The sequence below is a fragment of the Rana temporaria genome, chromosome 1 (genome assembly GCF_905171775.1).
Source record: "Rana temporaria chromosome 1, aRanTem1.1, whole genome shotgun sequence".
NCBI lineage: Eukaryota > Metazoa > Chordata > Amphibia > Anura > Ranidae > Rana > Rana temporaria.
Window position 1 is genome coordinate 74,694,729 of NC_053489.1, and position 17,176 is coordinate 74,711,904.

At 40.4% G+C, this 17,176-nt stretch overlaps 1 protein-coding gene across 1 annotated transcript in view; it reads right to left on the bottom strand.

Moving 5' to 3' along the window:
- ARL15 (ADP ribosylation factor like GTPase 15) overlaps window positions 1–17,176 on the bottom strand; it is a 422,067-nt gene that overhangs the window by 19,880 nt on the left and 385,011 nt on the right. The window lies entirely within an intron of this gene.

Sequence of the window (17,176 nt, forward strand, 5' to 3'; positions counted from 1 at the left end):
GTCGCACTTTGAATAATTGCATGGTCATGCAACACTGTACCCAAGCAAAATTGTTATATATTTTTTATTTTTGCACAAATCGATCTTTCTTTTGGTAATATTTAATCACCACTGGGTTTTACATTTTTTGCTAAATAAACGAATAAAAGGCGGAAAAAAAAAATCCTTCATAGGTTATAACATTTTGCAAACTTCTGTATGCTGATAAAGCTGCCATGATGAGGCAGCACTAATGGGCATTGATGAGGCGGGACTGATAGGTGACACTTATAAGGAGGCACCGATAATCAGGGCACCAATGATCATTGTACATATCCTTTTTACACAAGCCAGTTATCGTCTCTCTTCTCCTTTTCTCATGCTGTCGGCATAAAGAAAAAAGTGCAGATAACCGGATTCTGTTTACATCCGGATCAGCTGCGATTGGACACAGCTGATCATGTGGTAAAGAGCCGCTGACTGTCTCTTTACCTCAATCTGTGAATAGCAGTGTCCTGAGCAGGCACATGACAGGTGTGATTACAGGGTGCCATCATCATATGACGGCGTCCCAGAACTAGCCAGCCGCGCTGTAGCTGTCATCCGGCTATAACGTGGCTGGCAAGTGGTTAAACAAAAACATTTGATTGTTTAGATCTTAAACAATATGTAGGCACTTGCCTTCAATTCAGAAATTATCCAAGTTTTTGGGAAGGTTCTTGAGAGTTTCAGTTGCTAACCAAGGGAATACGTTTGTACCAGCACCAACATCCCCACCACAGCATCTTACTTGCCTCTGCATCACAGCAGTGCCCTGGGCAGAAATCCTCTTTTGTTCTTGCACAATGAAACTTTACAGGCCAGTTTGAAGGTCCCCCAGGATGTGGCTCCAGCATCTAGATGGCCTCATAGAAAATTATGTTTTAGTGCTCAGTGTGCAAGATGTAAGCTGGAGTGGGGTGTCAGAGAAGGTTAGCTCTGGAAGGGTTGGTTAGAGATTTTGGGCTAGATTCAGGTAGCCCTGCGTAACATTGTGCGGGCGTAACGTATCTCCGATCCGTTACGCCGACGTAAATTAGGGCGCAAGTTCCATATTCAGAAAGAACTTGCGCCCTAAGTTACGGCGGCGTAACGTATGTGCTCTGGCGTAAGCCCGCCTAATTCAAATTTGGATGATGTGGGCATGTTTTATTTAAATTTAGTGTGACCCCCACGTATTTGACGTTTTTTACGAACGTCGCATGCACCGTTCGTAAAAGAATCCCAGTGCGCATGCTCGAAATTCTGCCGCAAATCGTCAATGCTTTAGATGTGAACGTAACTTACGTACAGCCCTATTTGCGAACGACTTACGCAAACGACGTATCTACCTAATTAGCATATTCCTCGCGTAAATCGACGGAAGCGCCAACTAGCGGCCAGCGTAAAATTTCAACTGATATACGACGGCGTAAGAGACTTACGCCGGTCAGATCTTAGTCAAATCTATTTGTAACTGATTCTAAAAATCAGGCGCATAGATACGACGCCGCAACTCAGAGATACGACGGCGTATCTGGAGATACGCCGTCGTATCTCGTTCCGGAATCTAGCCCTTTGTGCGTTTAATTATATAAGTACAGTTGTCCTTTAAATAAAAAAAGTTTTTACATGGCTCTAAAATATGCAACAATTTATAGCGACAAAGTGAGCCTGTTCTATACATTTGTATTAACCATGTAGGTACAAGTGGCTATTTTAGCTAATGGTTTAACTTTTAGAAGCAGTAGGGGGTTTGCAAAAACAAAGAAAAATGCACTTATTTCTCATTAGTTGATAATCAGAATTTTCTGACTAAAAGTGTCAGGCGTTAAGCGGACCATGTGAATGGTGGAAGCCCATGTGTGTGTTTTCCCATGTCCAAGCTAGGAAATTATGTTCTCCCATCATTTGCCAGTATACTGATTACATTTCCAAAAATCTAAACTTTGCATATTGCTGTTAAGAACAAAAATTAGAGGGTATACACATTAAATATGGGTAAAAATGTTATGCACACATTTTCTTTTCTCAGATGTCCAGTATCATAGCGAATTATTTCTGCATAGTTCCCGTTACAAAGTTGTAGAAAACTTTTTTGGGCTGCAAGTAGTTTTGTTTACAAAAAAAAAAAAAAAAGGTTCTTGCATTAATATGGAAAAATAAACGTACAGATGTTTAAATCAGCTAATAATTATTTCAATAAACGTTCAATAAATATTAACCGTTTAGGAAAAATTAAGAAGTTACAACCAACTCAGATGAAAACAGGCCAGAGAAGGCTTGAAACCTAAGAATCTTCCTTGGGGAAGAATTAAACAATTTACCATGACAGTTTGGGTGGCATTCAAGAAAAGCATTTGAAACATGAGAACAGGTCATGTATTTCTAAATAGTGTGCTTGTCTGAATATTTTAAGGACCAAAATAGAAGTGATTTCATAAAATTCCTTTCAATTAATTTAGTGCAATTTTTTATTGGGTACATTTTAGATTTCAATATTACTTTACATATTCTACAAAAGTTTAGCTATAATAGCCATATATCAATGTTTATATAATATTTTCATAAAATTAGATATATACATGCAAGCTTGGATTTGATTTGCATTGTAATTTGTATACATTTAAGAAATATCAATTGGTGTTTGCAATAAGTTAGTATCTGCTATAACAGATTTTGCAGAAAAGATAATCATACATACACAGGAATTCAAATCTTTTTCTGCTTAGTGAAATACATAAAAAAAAAAAAAAATCAAATCTACAAAAATATAATTGATATAGTAATAGAAAACATCATATAAAAATAAATATTTAGACATATGAAAATAATTGATAAAAAGTATTCTATAATGTGATTTTAAAAAAAGGCAAACAAATATCTAAATTATCTATAACCATGTATGTTTTTGTTTTTGGGGATATTCAGGGATTGACAGATTGATTACCTTTTACAGAAATGTGGACGTTTGATTACAAAGTAAGAAATAATAGAATGTGCATTTTTAGCAGTTTAAAAAAACTCTATGTTCCTAATCACATACATTTAGAAATTACCTTTTAAAAACTTTTTTTTTTCTTCCCTTCACACTATAAGGAATAGAATAGAAATTCTTATATCAGACACAGACAGTAACTCTGTCTGAAACCCTGGCTTGTAAAAGTATCGGTTACTTGTAAAATTGTCTGCTACCCAGGACTAGGTCCTTTCTTAAATGACTTGTTTACGGACTAAATGCATCCACCATGAAATTGATTCTTTTAAAGCATATTTTTAAACCATGATACTGGATAAATATCTCTTCCTGAAAGTGTAAGAAAAATAAAAATGAATCAACAAAAAACAGACACTGCTAAACGGTAAGGTTACAGATGATACGCAGCTCATCTATTACAGCAAAAATATGAAGTTACCAAAACTATGCATTTGTGTCAGCAGGGTATTGGATGGGAATTCCCTATAGCTCAAACTATGGTTTACCTATTATATATAAAAATAAATATAAATATAAATATATATATATATATATATATATATATATATATATATATATATATATATATATATATATATATATATATATATATATATAAAAAATTATGGCATTAGAACCTCTTGAAAAAAGAAAAAAAGAAAAGCAGTAATCAAAAGACTTTAGCACCTAATTCATTGTGTTTGAATATTTTTTTGCCAATTGTTATGGCTTTATCTTATATTTCATCTACTTTTTATGGTTTATTGGAGCCAATTGTTGTAGTTTTATATTTCAACTACATTTTATAATTGGTAAGCAAAAGCACATTTTAACTTGTATACTGTATAAAAATGATTCTAGTGCCAATAGGCAAATTTTTAATAAAACTATATGATGTAGTGATGATTTATTTAGGAATGTGGTGTTACTACAACAGGTCAGCAGGCAGTAGATTTTTTTTATTTTTTTAAAGCTGGGAAGTGGGGTGCCTGACTTTAAAAGAAAAATTCTGCTAAGTATCTGAACAAAACCCCATTGCAATTTAAAAATTGAGACCCAAAGGTTCTAACAGTCCTATACATATGGAAGGCCAAAAAAATAATGTATACAATATTATATAAAATATATATATATATATATATATATATATATATATATATATATATATATATATATATATATATATATATTGTCTCTTCTTTATCAGCATATCTTACCCAAACTAACTTGAAGCATAACAAAGGTGATTCCCAAAATCTAGTCAAATACTGTAGGTCCTCTAGTGCAGTGTTTTTCAACTTTTTTCAGGCACCCTTTAAAAAAAATTGTGCACAATCCTGAGGCAACCCATAGTTTTACATATTGCTGCAGTATCCACACATTAGAGGCAATTTATTCCTCTACCTTGGCACATTGGTACGGACTACTATTCCAAACTTTTTACCCTCCCACTCTGCTAATGCAACCCGAGTGCAGACAGAGAGCAGCAGGAAAGGGGCAAACAAGGACCCAACATTTTCATTATAAACCTATGGCGTCATCAGTTGTTAGGATGCCGGCAGATGGCCTGCATGGTGCTAAAGGTTGTAATTCTACACAAGAAAAACCTGTGGCTTTGTGTAAAAGGCAGACTTCATTAACCCTCTAGTTTGTTGACAATTTTGGGGCAGTTTTAGGCACCTCTAAAGAACCCAGATGTCACCTCAGGGTGCCGTGGAAAAATGCTAGCATAATGCAACACAAGAAATTTGTGTTGCCTGTTGATAGGCATTGCCTTGCCCTGAATGTGGCGCCTCTCCTGAAGAAAGGAACTTCTTTATCTACGACCCTGTATATTTTCCCCCAAATATTTTGGGACAATTGGGAACAATTTTTAGGTGTTTTGCCAAGGCACCCCTGAAAAACCCAGAAGGCACCCTGGTTGAAAAAGGCCACTTTAGAATGGAAGGAAAATGGTGTGTGATTGTTTAGACAATGAGCATAAACATTGGGAAATATCTGTCTGTTATGGCCAACATTTGTCAACAAAAATACTGATAAAGCCTTTCTAAAATATGTTTAAATACCGCCCCCCCCCCCCCCAAGGTCACTGCAGACGCATGCACATAATCTAGTTTGAGAAAACTCAAGAGAATTATATAGCACAGGGTGGCATTCCTGTTTCAAAATGACAGAGCTGGACTCTAGCTACATTGTAACTGTTCAAATTTAAACTGGAACCCAAATGTTTTTCTTTCATCTTTTGGTAGGTGAGACGGGGTGGGTCCCATATGTCTTGGAGCTTCTTTACTAGGGTGTCAGGCTATGGATCTTTACACACAGCAACCTGCAACTTGTGTCAACCAACACAGCCAGTGATACTTGGAAAACCTTCAATCATTGCAAAAGATAAATGGAATTTTATTAAAGGAGTTGTAAAGGAAAACATTTTTTTGCCTAAAATTAATGTCTGCAAGGTGGACAGACAGAATAGTGTAATGATTCTGTTAAAAAACGAGTAAATACCTATTAAATTTCTTCATCTATATCACCTCCGGCATTCTAGTTTCTGTTCTCTCATTCACTTCCTGTTTGCAGCGCTCGTTCATGTAAGAACTACATTTCCCAGTATGCATCGCGGCACGCCCAGTAATTCACACCTCCTTGAAGTCTCCAAGGCCCCGTACACACGACCGAACATGTCTGCTGAAACTGGTCCGGGGACCAGTTTCAGCAGACATGTTCGGTCGTGTGTACGGCCGATCGGACAGGTTTCCAGCGTACATTTGTTCGCCCGACAGTTTTCGAGCGGACAAATGTTAGTTAGCATGCTAAGAAAAATGCCCGCTGGAATCCTGTCCGTCAGACATGTTCGGTCGTCTGTACAGACTTACCGTACATGTCCGAGCGGCCGCCATCCCTCGCATGCGTCGAATCACTTCGACGCATACGTGGAAGCATTGAACTTCCAGGGCCGCGCACATCGCCGCGGCCTCGTCACCGTGTATTGTGTACGCGCGGATTTCTGTATGATGGTGTGTACAGCCATCATACAGAAATCTCCGGGCGGACATGTCCGCTGAAAACGGTCCGGCGGACTGTTTTCATCGGACATGTTTGCCCGCGTGTACGAGGCCTTACACGTAGAGAGCGTCCTGCCGCACAGATGTAGTTCCCAGGAGGGGGCGCGCACGTCACTGGCCACCGCAGTAAAGCCTCCCATCACGGTGGTGAGTAACAATCAGACAAGCAGGAAGTGAACAGAACAAAGAAGAAATAAAGCAACTTCTGAGCAAAAACAAACAATGAGGAAGTGAAAAGAGGAATGTCTGCAGATAAAGGATGCTTATTATGAAAAAAAATGGGTTTCCTTTACAACCCCTTTAACAGAGGATGATGACTGTCAGACTCACTGAAGGTCTGCCGGTATGAACATCTTGGGTTAAGACATACCAAGAAGAAGAAGAAGAAGAAAAAAAAAAAAAAGGGCTCATCGCTGAAACCATCAAATTGTGTTACACCAATACACCTGATCAAAGTCCAAGCCTAAGCGAACTCAAGTATTGCCAGTATGTAAATGCATCCGTTTTTAAATAGGAATTAAAAAAATCTTCAAAAAAACGGGACTACCCAGACTTCCTAGCTCCATTTTTATAAATCAACTATTAATCAGCGAGAGGCACAGTCAAAGGGTCTAGGATATTCAGAGTGATCCATTGATTATATGTACCTATAGGCAAGCCTAAAATAAGGCTTACCTATAGGTACTGTAAATTTCTCCTAAATGTGTGTACGATGACGTCATCGGCGCATGCACTCTGAAGGAATGGCCGCCTGGGCTGTTTCTTCGAAGCCTTGTGCCCTGACTGGCGGAAAACTGTCACACGGCTCTAGCCAGTCACACAGCCAGAGTCCGTGGCACCCGGAAGGAAGACGGGTGAAGATGGATGTGGCCTCCAGCGGCGACAATGAGGGCTTTGTTTGTGGGTAAGTTTCACATAATGTTCTAGTATGCGATGCATTAAGCCTTTACTTTGCAGGTCATAAAAAAAAACAAAAACATAAAATGCGGTTAACTTCCTCTAATAATGAGATACTAGTTACCCCAAAAAGACAAAACTGCACTGCTTTAGGTACTGTACCTGTTGCAGAGAATGTTTCCAGCACAACAGCATCGCGCTGATTCTCGGCGACAGGGTGCTGACATCTCGCACTCGCTGGAATAGACAAAGCACATTCCAGCGAGCGCGTCATAGAAGCGACGGGGATCCGACTTGGATTCCCACCAATTCTAGCTGCGGCGTTTGGTATGAATCCTGAGGGAACTCCACGCCAAATTTTAAATAAAAAAATGGCATGGGTTCCCCCCCAGGGGCATACCAGGCCCTTCGGTCTGGTAGGGGTTGTAAGGAGACCCCCCTACGCCGAAAAGCCGACGTGGGGGTCCCCCCACAATCCATACCAGACCCATATCCAAAGCACGCTGCCCGGCTGGTCAGGAATGGGGGTGGGGACGAGCGAGCGCCCCCCCTTCTGAGCCGTACCAGGCCGAATGCCCTCAACATGGAGGGGTTGGGTGCTCTGGGGCAGGGGGGCGCACTGCGGCCCCCCACCCCAGAGCACCCTGTCCCCATGTTGATAAGGACAAGGCCTCTTCCCGACAACCCTGGCCGTTGGTTGTCGGGGTCTGCGGGCGGGAGGCTTATCAGAATCTGGAAGCCCCCCTTAATAAGGGGGCCCCCAGATACCGGCCCCCACCCTAGGTGAATGAATATGGGGTACATCGTACCCCTACCCATTCACCTGGAGGCAAAGTGTAAAAGAAAAAAAAACATGACACAGGGTTTTTAAAGTAATTTATTAGTCAGCTCCGGGTTCTTTAGCTCTTTTACCAGGGGGGGGGGCCTTCTTCCGCTCTCCGGGGGTCTTCTTCCGCCCCCCCCGGGGGTCTTCTCCCATCTTCTCTGCTGTCATCTCGGACCCGGTTCTTTTCCTGCTCGCTCTTCGGTGCCTTCTTCTTCAGGGTTGGCCGCCGCTATCTTCGTGTGTTAGCTCGATTACTAGCGGCGGCACAAGCCCGCTCTTCTGTGTCGATTATGAAAATAGTTGTCAACTATTTTCATAATCGATTAATCGGCCAGTTGGCCTGCATATAGTATGCATTATTTGTTTACATTTCAGGAAATACAGTGCAGCACACATACAGCTCAGTACACCATCCATACATGTCACTAAGTGCCTGAGAATTTGTGAATGTGAAAGTGTGAGGAGCAATGCCTCATGGGACATGGAAGTGAGTGGTTCTAAAGGCAGAAGTTTTTTTTACCTTGCTATAGCGGGCGCTCTATACTATACTTTGCAGCTTGCTATTGAGGCACTCTGAAGGCAGGAGGAGCCAGAAGAATCTGTGGGGGACCCCAAAAGTGGAGGATCTGGGCGGCCCTGTGCAAAACAATTACACAGAGCAGGTAAGTAGAACAAGTTTGTTTAAAAAAAAAATCACTTTAAAGACAGGGAAGATCAGCATCTGAACTCAGAGAAAGTGGAGGTAATAGAATTGTAGTTGGTTATTTATATTTACCAGTGCATATGGATATTTAAGAATAAATTGCCTTTTTTTTTTTTACATATTAACTAAATTGTACACCACACTTTTTTTTTTAAGATTATCCGATTAGTCGACTAATCGAAACAATAAATCGGCCAACTAATCGATTATGAAAATAATCATTAGTTGCAGCCCTAGATGTACCCCATATTCATTCACCTAGGGTATGTGATATGCTGATATGTGCAGTACCATGTACTTTAAACGCACAGTTTGTATATATATATATATATAAATATATATACATATATACATACACACACACACACACACACACACACACAGTGTGTGTACATATACATCCCCAGAAGAAAAAAAAAAGTACTAAGCAGGTCATTTACATACTGCACTTCCCCGTCACTCCACCAATTAAGTTTTGTGGCACTGCCACTTCACGAGTCATAAATCAAATGATCTTGCATTTCTTTTCATGCCTTACAGAAAGTTTTGGCCATGTACGGCATGTGTCCAAAGATTACACTAAACATCCTCAAAAAAAGATCCGGCAAAGAACAAATATCTGAGCAACAATAACTTTAAAACTGTCATGTATTCTTTCAAGGAGAAAATACAAGCAGTGATTTAAAGTGCTTGCCCTTAATGTTTGTGTAGCACATAATACGTGATAAAGATACTGTAGTAGCAGAGTTAGCCAGGGCTATACTTGGCTGGCTTCTACAAACACATAAACTCCCTTTGGGGGCTCTATTAGAATTAGAAGCCATTGTAACTGTGCCCATAGGGATTATTTAGGAAATGCCTTTCATGATTAAAACCAAAGCTAAGCATGACATTATAATGACATTTAACCAAGTTTTCTCACCATCCACCTTGGCTTGACATTATCGGTGTCTGGTAGTAAAAGCTGACTTTCACACAATTTCATTATGCTGAAGACACTTCACATACTTGATGCTTTCAATCAAATTATAATGAATTCAATGGTAGCAAAACAAAATCAGCCATTTTACTCTCGCCGTCAAAAAGGTGGTTTTATGACCGAATTGTAGCCAAGAAATGTACTTTCAATGTCTGTTCCTAGTAAAACTGCAGCTATATATAAAAGTATACTCAAAGACAACATCACCGAAGAGAAGATAAAACTGCATTACTAAAGCATTTTAAAGTAAAGTCATTTTGTTAGAGACGGATATGAGGTATGCAACCGTCTTAAAACAGCGCCTCCTTTTTTTTTTTTTAATTCCCAATAAGAATTAATGAGTTTCTCACATTTAGAATAGAAGGGTGGGACTGGATATCATTGAAAAGCTTATGAGATTTATTTTTGTTTTTTGGAGATGAAGAATCTTTCTTTGCCTTCAGTGATTTTCTATTATACAATAACCACTTCACATGTACTGTATACGTATATAAACTAGGGCTGTTACTGATAAAAAAAAATTGTGTTCGATTAATCGATTTAGAAAAAAAAAAAATAGATTAATCGACTAATTTCGATTAATTATAACGCACAGTTTTTACAATTTTTGTTTATTAAATTCTGCCCCCATACTGTAATATCCACATCTCCCCCCCCCCATACTGTAATATCCATATCTCCCCCCATACTGTAATATCCACACCCCCCCCCATACCGTAATGTCCACATCTCGCCCGTAATGTTCACATCCCGCCCCATACTGTAGTGTCCACATCTCCCTGCTCGCGCCGCTACTAGGCCACCGTCGGGGGTACCAAGATGGCCGCGGCTCTGGAGCTAGGCCAAAGCCACGGCCTTTCCTATGGGTGAGACCAAGGAAGCTCAATCCGCGGATCGTCCCGATCAAAAATAGAAACCCAACAACAAAAATGGAATATATCACAGCTGACTAACCACCAGAAATATATATAGTGCACAAAGCATCCATCAAAAGATTGATGGATGCTTTGTGCACCATATATATTTCTATAGGACTGCATGGTTTCTGCCCTACCTGGCTCAAACTTACCCTTTGACAGAAATACAGCTGAGGAAGCTCACCTATATTTAATGTGTATATATACTATACAATGGCTCTTATTGATGTCTACTTTTTGGATGGGACCCAAGGTAAAGGCCTGGTTTTGGATGTTTTTTCCATCTTTAAAAGCGGAGTTCCACCCAAAAATGGAACTTCCGCTTTACGGAACCCCCCCCTTCGGTGTCACATTTGGCACCTTTCAGGGGGAGGGCGGTGCAGATACCTGTCTAAGACGGCTATTTGCACCCACTTCTGGGAACACACTCATGCGCGAGTCACGCCACTTCCCGCTGTCTCCTGGGAAACACACTATTCCCAGGAGAGAGCGGGGACCAGTGACAGTGTGCCATGCTACTTGCGCATGTGCAGTAAGAAACCGGGCAGTGAAGCCGCAACGCTTAACTTCCCGATTCCCTCACCAAGGATTGCGTGGGTGCGCTGGACAGGTAAGTGTCCATATTTTAAAAGTCAGCAGCTGCAGTATTTGTAGCTGCTGGCCTTAAAAAAAAAAAAAAAAAAACATTGTTGGTGGAACCTCCGCTTTAAACTAGTTTATACACCTACATGGCCCTAAGAAAAGGATATATATTGTAATTATCTTTTCTTTTCTGTATAGTATATGGTGGCTTTTGACATTTAAACCTTCTACAGGTCCACAAAAGAATATTCTTGGTAGGACTCCCCCCCCCCCCCCCCATCATTTTTTAGATCACTATAATTACCTTTATGGTGGACATCTGGTTACCAGCATGAAATGCCTTTCTATGTCTTTTTAAGACTGCATAGTTTTGAGCTCATAACAGTGTTTGTCATATTCCCTATTAGACTATTCCATCGCTCCCTCTTTTTGTCTGTGTGGACTCCCATGCCCGCCGGGGCAGACCCACCCCCTGGACTGCAGTGTATGTTTTTTCTCTGGGTAAGGGTCTCATACGGTGGATGACACCATACATACTACTATATTGTAGTTATCTGGTTATTTCAAACAATGGCCCTAAATGTTTCACTGTTGTTGGTATGATTAATATGACTCTTTTCTCTGTATTTTTGTAGTACAATATATTATCTCTGTTCTAAAAACATTATATATATATAAAAATCTCCTGAAGAAGCTGTGAAACTCCAGAAAAACATGTCGAGCATGCAAATATGAATGCTACAGGGTGAACTGTTATTACTAGTCCTCTCAGTTGCACCCTATGTTTGAATTGACAGATCTTTTTTAAATTGAAATGTTTAACAGGTTATTGTAAATTAAATTAAATTCCATTTGTTTTACCGTATTTGCAGGCGTATAAGGCGACTGGGCGTATAAGACGACCCCCTAATTTCCCAGCTAAAATGTTGGTTTTGGCATATACTCGCCGTATAAGAGGACCCCCTTCCTACTAGTCTGTCTGGAAGCTGAGGGGTAGCCGGAACAACCGCTGACAGGAACAGGCTTTATTCAGATTTTTTCAAATCTCACTGTGCCATTGCATGCCTCACCTACCTTATCCCTGACATGCAGAGTCTCAGTCAGATTGCGAGCGTCCATTATTCAAAAGCCGCGCCTCCTCCTCGCGCTGTTCTGTGATAGGCGGAACACTCAGTTTCCCAGTAGAGCTTGTGTTCAGTGTTTTCCGCCTATGATGGATGTCCTCTCGTCCGAGGTCGAGGATGAGAAGACATCCGTGATAGGTGGAACACTGAACAGAGGCTCTGCTGGGAAACGGAGTGTTCTGCCTATCACGGAACAGCACGAGGAGGAGGTGCGGCTTTTGAACAATGGACGCCCGCAGTCTGACTGAGACTCTGCATACAGGTACCGGCGTATAAGACAACCCCAGAGTTTTGAGGCATATTTTTTTTTAAGTACAAAAGGTTGTCTTATACGCCGGAAAATATGGTATATACTTTGTGTATTCCACGTACCATCGAGTCCACTATCGCCTCAACCCAAAATTGTTTACACATTGATAGGATGAAGGTACCCCCCCCCCCTTTTTCTCCATTATTACATTTATGGCACTCCATTTTACTAGATTTCTTTTCAAAAGTATATTTACCAGAACCAAAAAGGAAGCAAATAAGAGACATTTCTTGTTATGGTTTACAAACTTCACTCAGGTAAAATGGCTATACAGCTAAAAATGTAGACCCTTGTCAGTTTATTTTTTTTACTGTTTGGGTACCATTGGGAAAATATCCCTTCATATCCTATTCCAGAAATGCAAGAAGTTAAAATAAATCTCTTAAAGAGAGTCTTCTATGGAACAGATGTCCCAGTAGATTTTCCCTTATCTGTTGTAGAGACCACTTAAAATTTTTAATTCCCCCCGTTCTTTCTCAATGACTACTGTACCGATAGAGGGAGGATCGCCCCCCAATGCAGTGCACCAATCCTTTAGTGAGGTGGCTGCATTAGACTTTTTTTGTAATCCCCTGGTAATCCTGTGAATAACACACTTCTTGTCCTAGAGCAGGGATATGCAATTAGCGGACCTCCAGCTGTTGCAAAACTACAAGTCCCATCATGCCTCGGTCTATGGATGTCATGCTTGTGGCTGTCAGAGTCTTGCTATGCCTCATGGGACTTGTAGTTCTGCAACAGCTGGAGGTCCGCTAATTGCATATCCCTGTCCTAGAGCAATCTACTGTGTCTAGGAAAGGAGCCCTGGTTGTCACCCACCCTGCCCATTCAAACAGGTCTTATTCTCCCTATCTGCTTTTCATGGGAACAGGCATTTAAGATCAATTTTGCTTCCAGTTAAGCTCACAGATAATTTTGGCCAGCTTATCAGGTATTTTTTGTATTACCTTGAAAATCGAGTACTGTTCGAGATTATTTTCTCTGTCACAATTGCACGAATACGGCTACAATCGCCTCTTGTATTACCTTAAAAAAAATGAACCCTGAATAATGAAAACTAATGCAGTAACCATATCTAAAGACTGGCAAGCTGGAATATAACAGTTTGTTCTTGGTTATAAATATCCTTTAAGTCTGTGTTGTGTAACCTTTATTTTTGCTTCTCGCATCACCAATCACATTCAAACTTCTAAGGTCTGAATCCCTAACTTTTTATATCAGGCTTTATACATGTAAGAGGCAAGGTGCCTGCTTTGTGTGTTCCAGCATCATAGGTAGGGTCATTCCAGGATCACCAGATTACAAAAGGTACCAAAAGAATTGGGACGCCTGCCTTTACACACACATTAACTTTAATGGCATACCAGACTTAGTCCGTAGGGTCCAATAATGAGTTGGCCCACCCTTTGCAGCTACAACAGCTTCAAATCTGGGAAGGCGGTCCACAAGGTTTAGGAGTGTGTATATGGCAATGTTTGACCATCCTTCCAGAAGTGCATTTGTGAGGTCAGGAACGCTGATGTGGACGAGAAGGCCTGGCTCGCAGTCTTCGCTCCAATTCATCCAAAAGGTGCTCCATCAGGTTGATGTCAGGACTCTCTGCAGCCCAGTCAATCTCCTTAACCCCAAACGCATTCATCCATGTCTATATGAACCTTGTTTGTGTACTGGTGCACAGTCATCTTGGAACAGGAAGGGGTCACCCCCAAACTGTTCCAACAAAGTTGGGAGCATTAAATTGTTCATAATGTCTTGGTATGCTGACACCTTAAGAGTTCCTTTCACTGGAACCAAGCCCAACCTCTGAAAAAAAACAACCCCACACCATAATGCTCCCTCCACCAAATGATTCGGACCAGTGCACAAAGCAAGGTCCATAAAGACATGGATGAGCGAGTTTGGGGTGGAGGAACTTGACTGGCCTGCACAGAGTCCTGACCTCAACCCAATGAGCTGAGACTACCAATCCAGGCCTTCTCGTCCACATCAGTGCCTGACCTCACAAATGTGCTTTTGAAAGTCATTCCCATAAACACACGTCTAAGCCTTGTGGACAGCCTTCCCAGAACAGTTGAAGCTGTTATAGCTGCAAAGGGTGGGCCAACTCAATATTGAACCATACAGACTAAGATTGGAATGCCATAAAATATCATGTTGGTGTAAAGGCAGGTGTCCCAATATTTTTGGTAATATAGTGTATATGGGTGGGGAGATTAGAGCACTATAGAATGCCTAGTTAGGATACTGTGTTTCATGTATTCATTTCAAGTTTTAATTGTCAATTACACGTTAGATGTACCTTTAATCAATCATGGACCAAAATCTGGTTAGAGAAATTGCACCAGACACATACTACATTATGATACTAGTCTCTTCTGAAGTTCTAATGAGACTCATCAAGCACAGGTTTTTAAACCACACATTTTTCTTGGTAGAAATGTCTTCTCTCAGTCAATTATTACACTTCTTAAGTAATGAAGGCCAAGCTAAGCCTTAGAGAAACAAAAGCAGCCAGCCACAAATACGTACTCTGAGCCAATTTCAACAATACCAGTTTCTTAACATATTCCTGGAATGTACATTGCATAATAGGATACAATGTCAAATATGTCCTAATTTAAATAACGGATGTACAAAGATTATGGTTAAGAAATACAAGTATTTAAAAAGAGGGAATGGGTGCAGCGCTTAATACTCTATATAAATTATACATGTGTAAATGCAGAGGATGCATTAACCACTTCCAGACCTGCGCACGACGATGTACGTCCTATTTTTAAAGATTGATATCTCGGTAACGGCAGCAGCTGCTGCCACAACCGAGGTATCGATCTTTAGTGTGCGCGGTCTGGTACACGATAACGGCGGTCTCCGCGGCGGATTCGCCGCGAGATCGCCGTTATCGGTGGCGGGAGAGGGCCCCCCCCTCCCGCCGCTCTCCCGTGCCCTCCGCCGCTTACCGGAGCCGTAGGTAGCGGCGAAGGAGATCGGGACCGTTCGGCAGCTGAGCGGGGACGTGACTGAAGGAAAAATCTCCTTCGCCCGTCCCTATAGCTCTGCTGGGCGGAAGTGACGTCAAAACATCAGTCCCGCCCCCCAGCCTCTTAAAGAGACAATTTTTTTTTTGTTATTTAAAAAAAATGACAGTTTCAAATGTTTTTTTTTTTTTTTGCATTTTAGTCTAAATATGAGATGTGAGGTCTTTTTGACCCCAGATCTCATATTTAAGAGGACCTGTCATGCTTTTTTCTATTACAAGGGATGTTTACATTCCTTATAATAGGAATAAAAGTGATCAATTTTTTTTTTCAGTGTAAAAAGTAATAAATAATAAAACCCCCAAAAAAAATTTTTAAAGCGCCCCGTCCCGACGAGCTTGCGCGCAGAATCGAACGCATACGCGAGTAGCGCCCGCATATGAAAACGGTGTTCAAATCACACAAGTGAGGTATCGCCGCGATCGTTAGAGCGAGAGCAATAATTCTAGCCCTAGGCCTACTCTGTAGCTCAAAAAATGCAATCTCTAGAATTCTTTAAACATCGCCTATCGAGATTTTTAAGGGTAAAAGTTTGACGCCATGCAACGAGCGGGCGCAGTTTTTAAGCGTGACATGTTGGGTATCATTTTACTCCGCGTAACATTATCTTTCACAATACATTAAAAAAAATGGGCCACATTTATTGTTGTCTTATTTTTTTATTAAAAAAAGTGAATTTTTTCCAAAAAAAGTGCGCTTGTAAGACCGCTGCGCAAATACAGTGTGACAAAGTATTGGAATGACCACTATTTTATTCTCTATGGTGTTAGAAAAAAATATATATAATGTTTGGGGGTTTTAAGTAATTTTCTAGCAGAAAAAAATGTTTTAGTCTTGCAAACACCAAATCTGAAAAACACCTAAGGTCTGGAAGTGGTTAAGATAAAAAAAAAAAACTTCTGACTTTACAACCACTTTAATGTACTTGTTCTGATTTACAAAAACAGCATTCTCACAAATTAACAAAATGGCGGCAACCTACGCCTTACACACATCCAAAATGAGCTAATTAGTGTCATCTGTAATTGCAAACAATATAGAACATTTTACAACAGGAGAGTTCTGTGATTTGTAGAACAAAAAAATGATAATCTAGAAATATATTTTGAGGACATGTTAAAATAAAACTGACAAACAATACTTTTTACATGGAAGTCTTCTTCAAGCCGTTTCTTCATGGAAACACAAATAAAGACAAACCACTTGATCACTTGATGTGTGGCTGACAAGGCAAAGAGGTGACAAAGTGATCTTTAAAGGCAATTTTCAGTTTGTCATCAGGCTCACTCTTTATACTTTATCCTTTCAACAAAATGCGGTGTGCTGCAAACAATGTGTTGATGTTACAGATGGTGTCCCTCACCAAACAAGTCAGTGTAAACAAATCAATGAAAAGGAAGTGAATAAGAGAAAGCGTCAATCATTATTTGGGTTCATTTGTACAACTGTGCTCTTCAAGCCTCTGTTGTCAAAATGATGACTTATGCAGATGCTAATGATGTCATGATGGACTCATGACCGCCGGGAGAGACAAACTAGCGGACATTCCACTGTGTCCATATGCACTACTAACCACACAATTATGAATCTGCCAAGTGTTAAAAAAATATTTGAATAAAATGTATCTTTGTATTGGCACCTTTTGATTTAAAGTAACCGCTTAAACATTGATTTGGGATAATTATGAAAACAATATCCACTGGCATGTCTTGTAGGAGTAAAGCCAATGAAAAAGATAGATGATGCAATCATTGTAACGTTGCC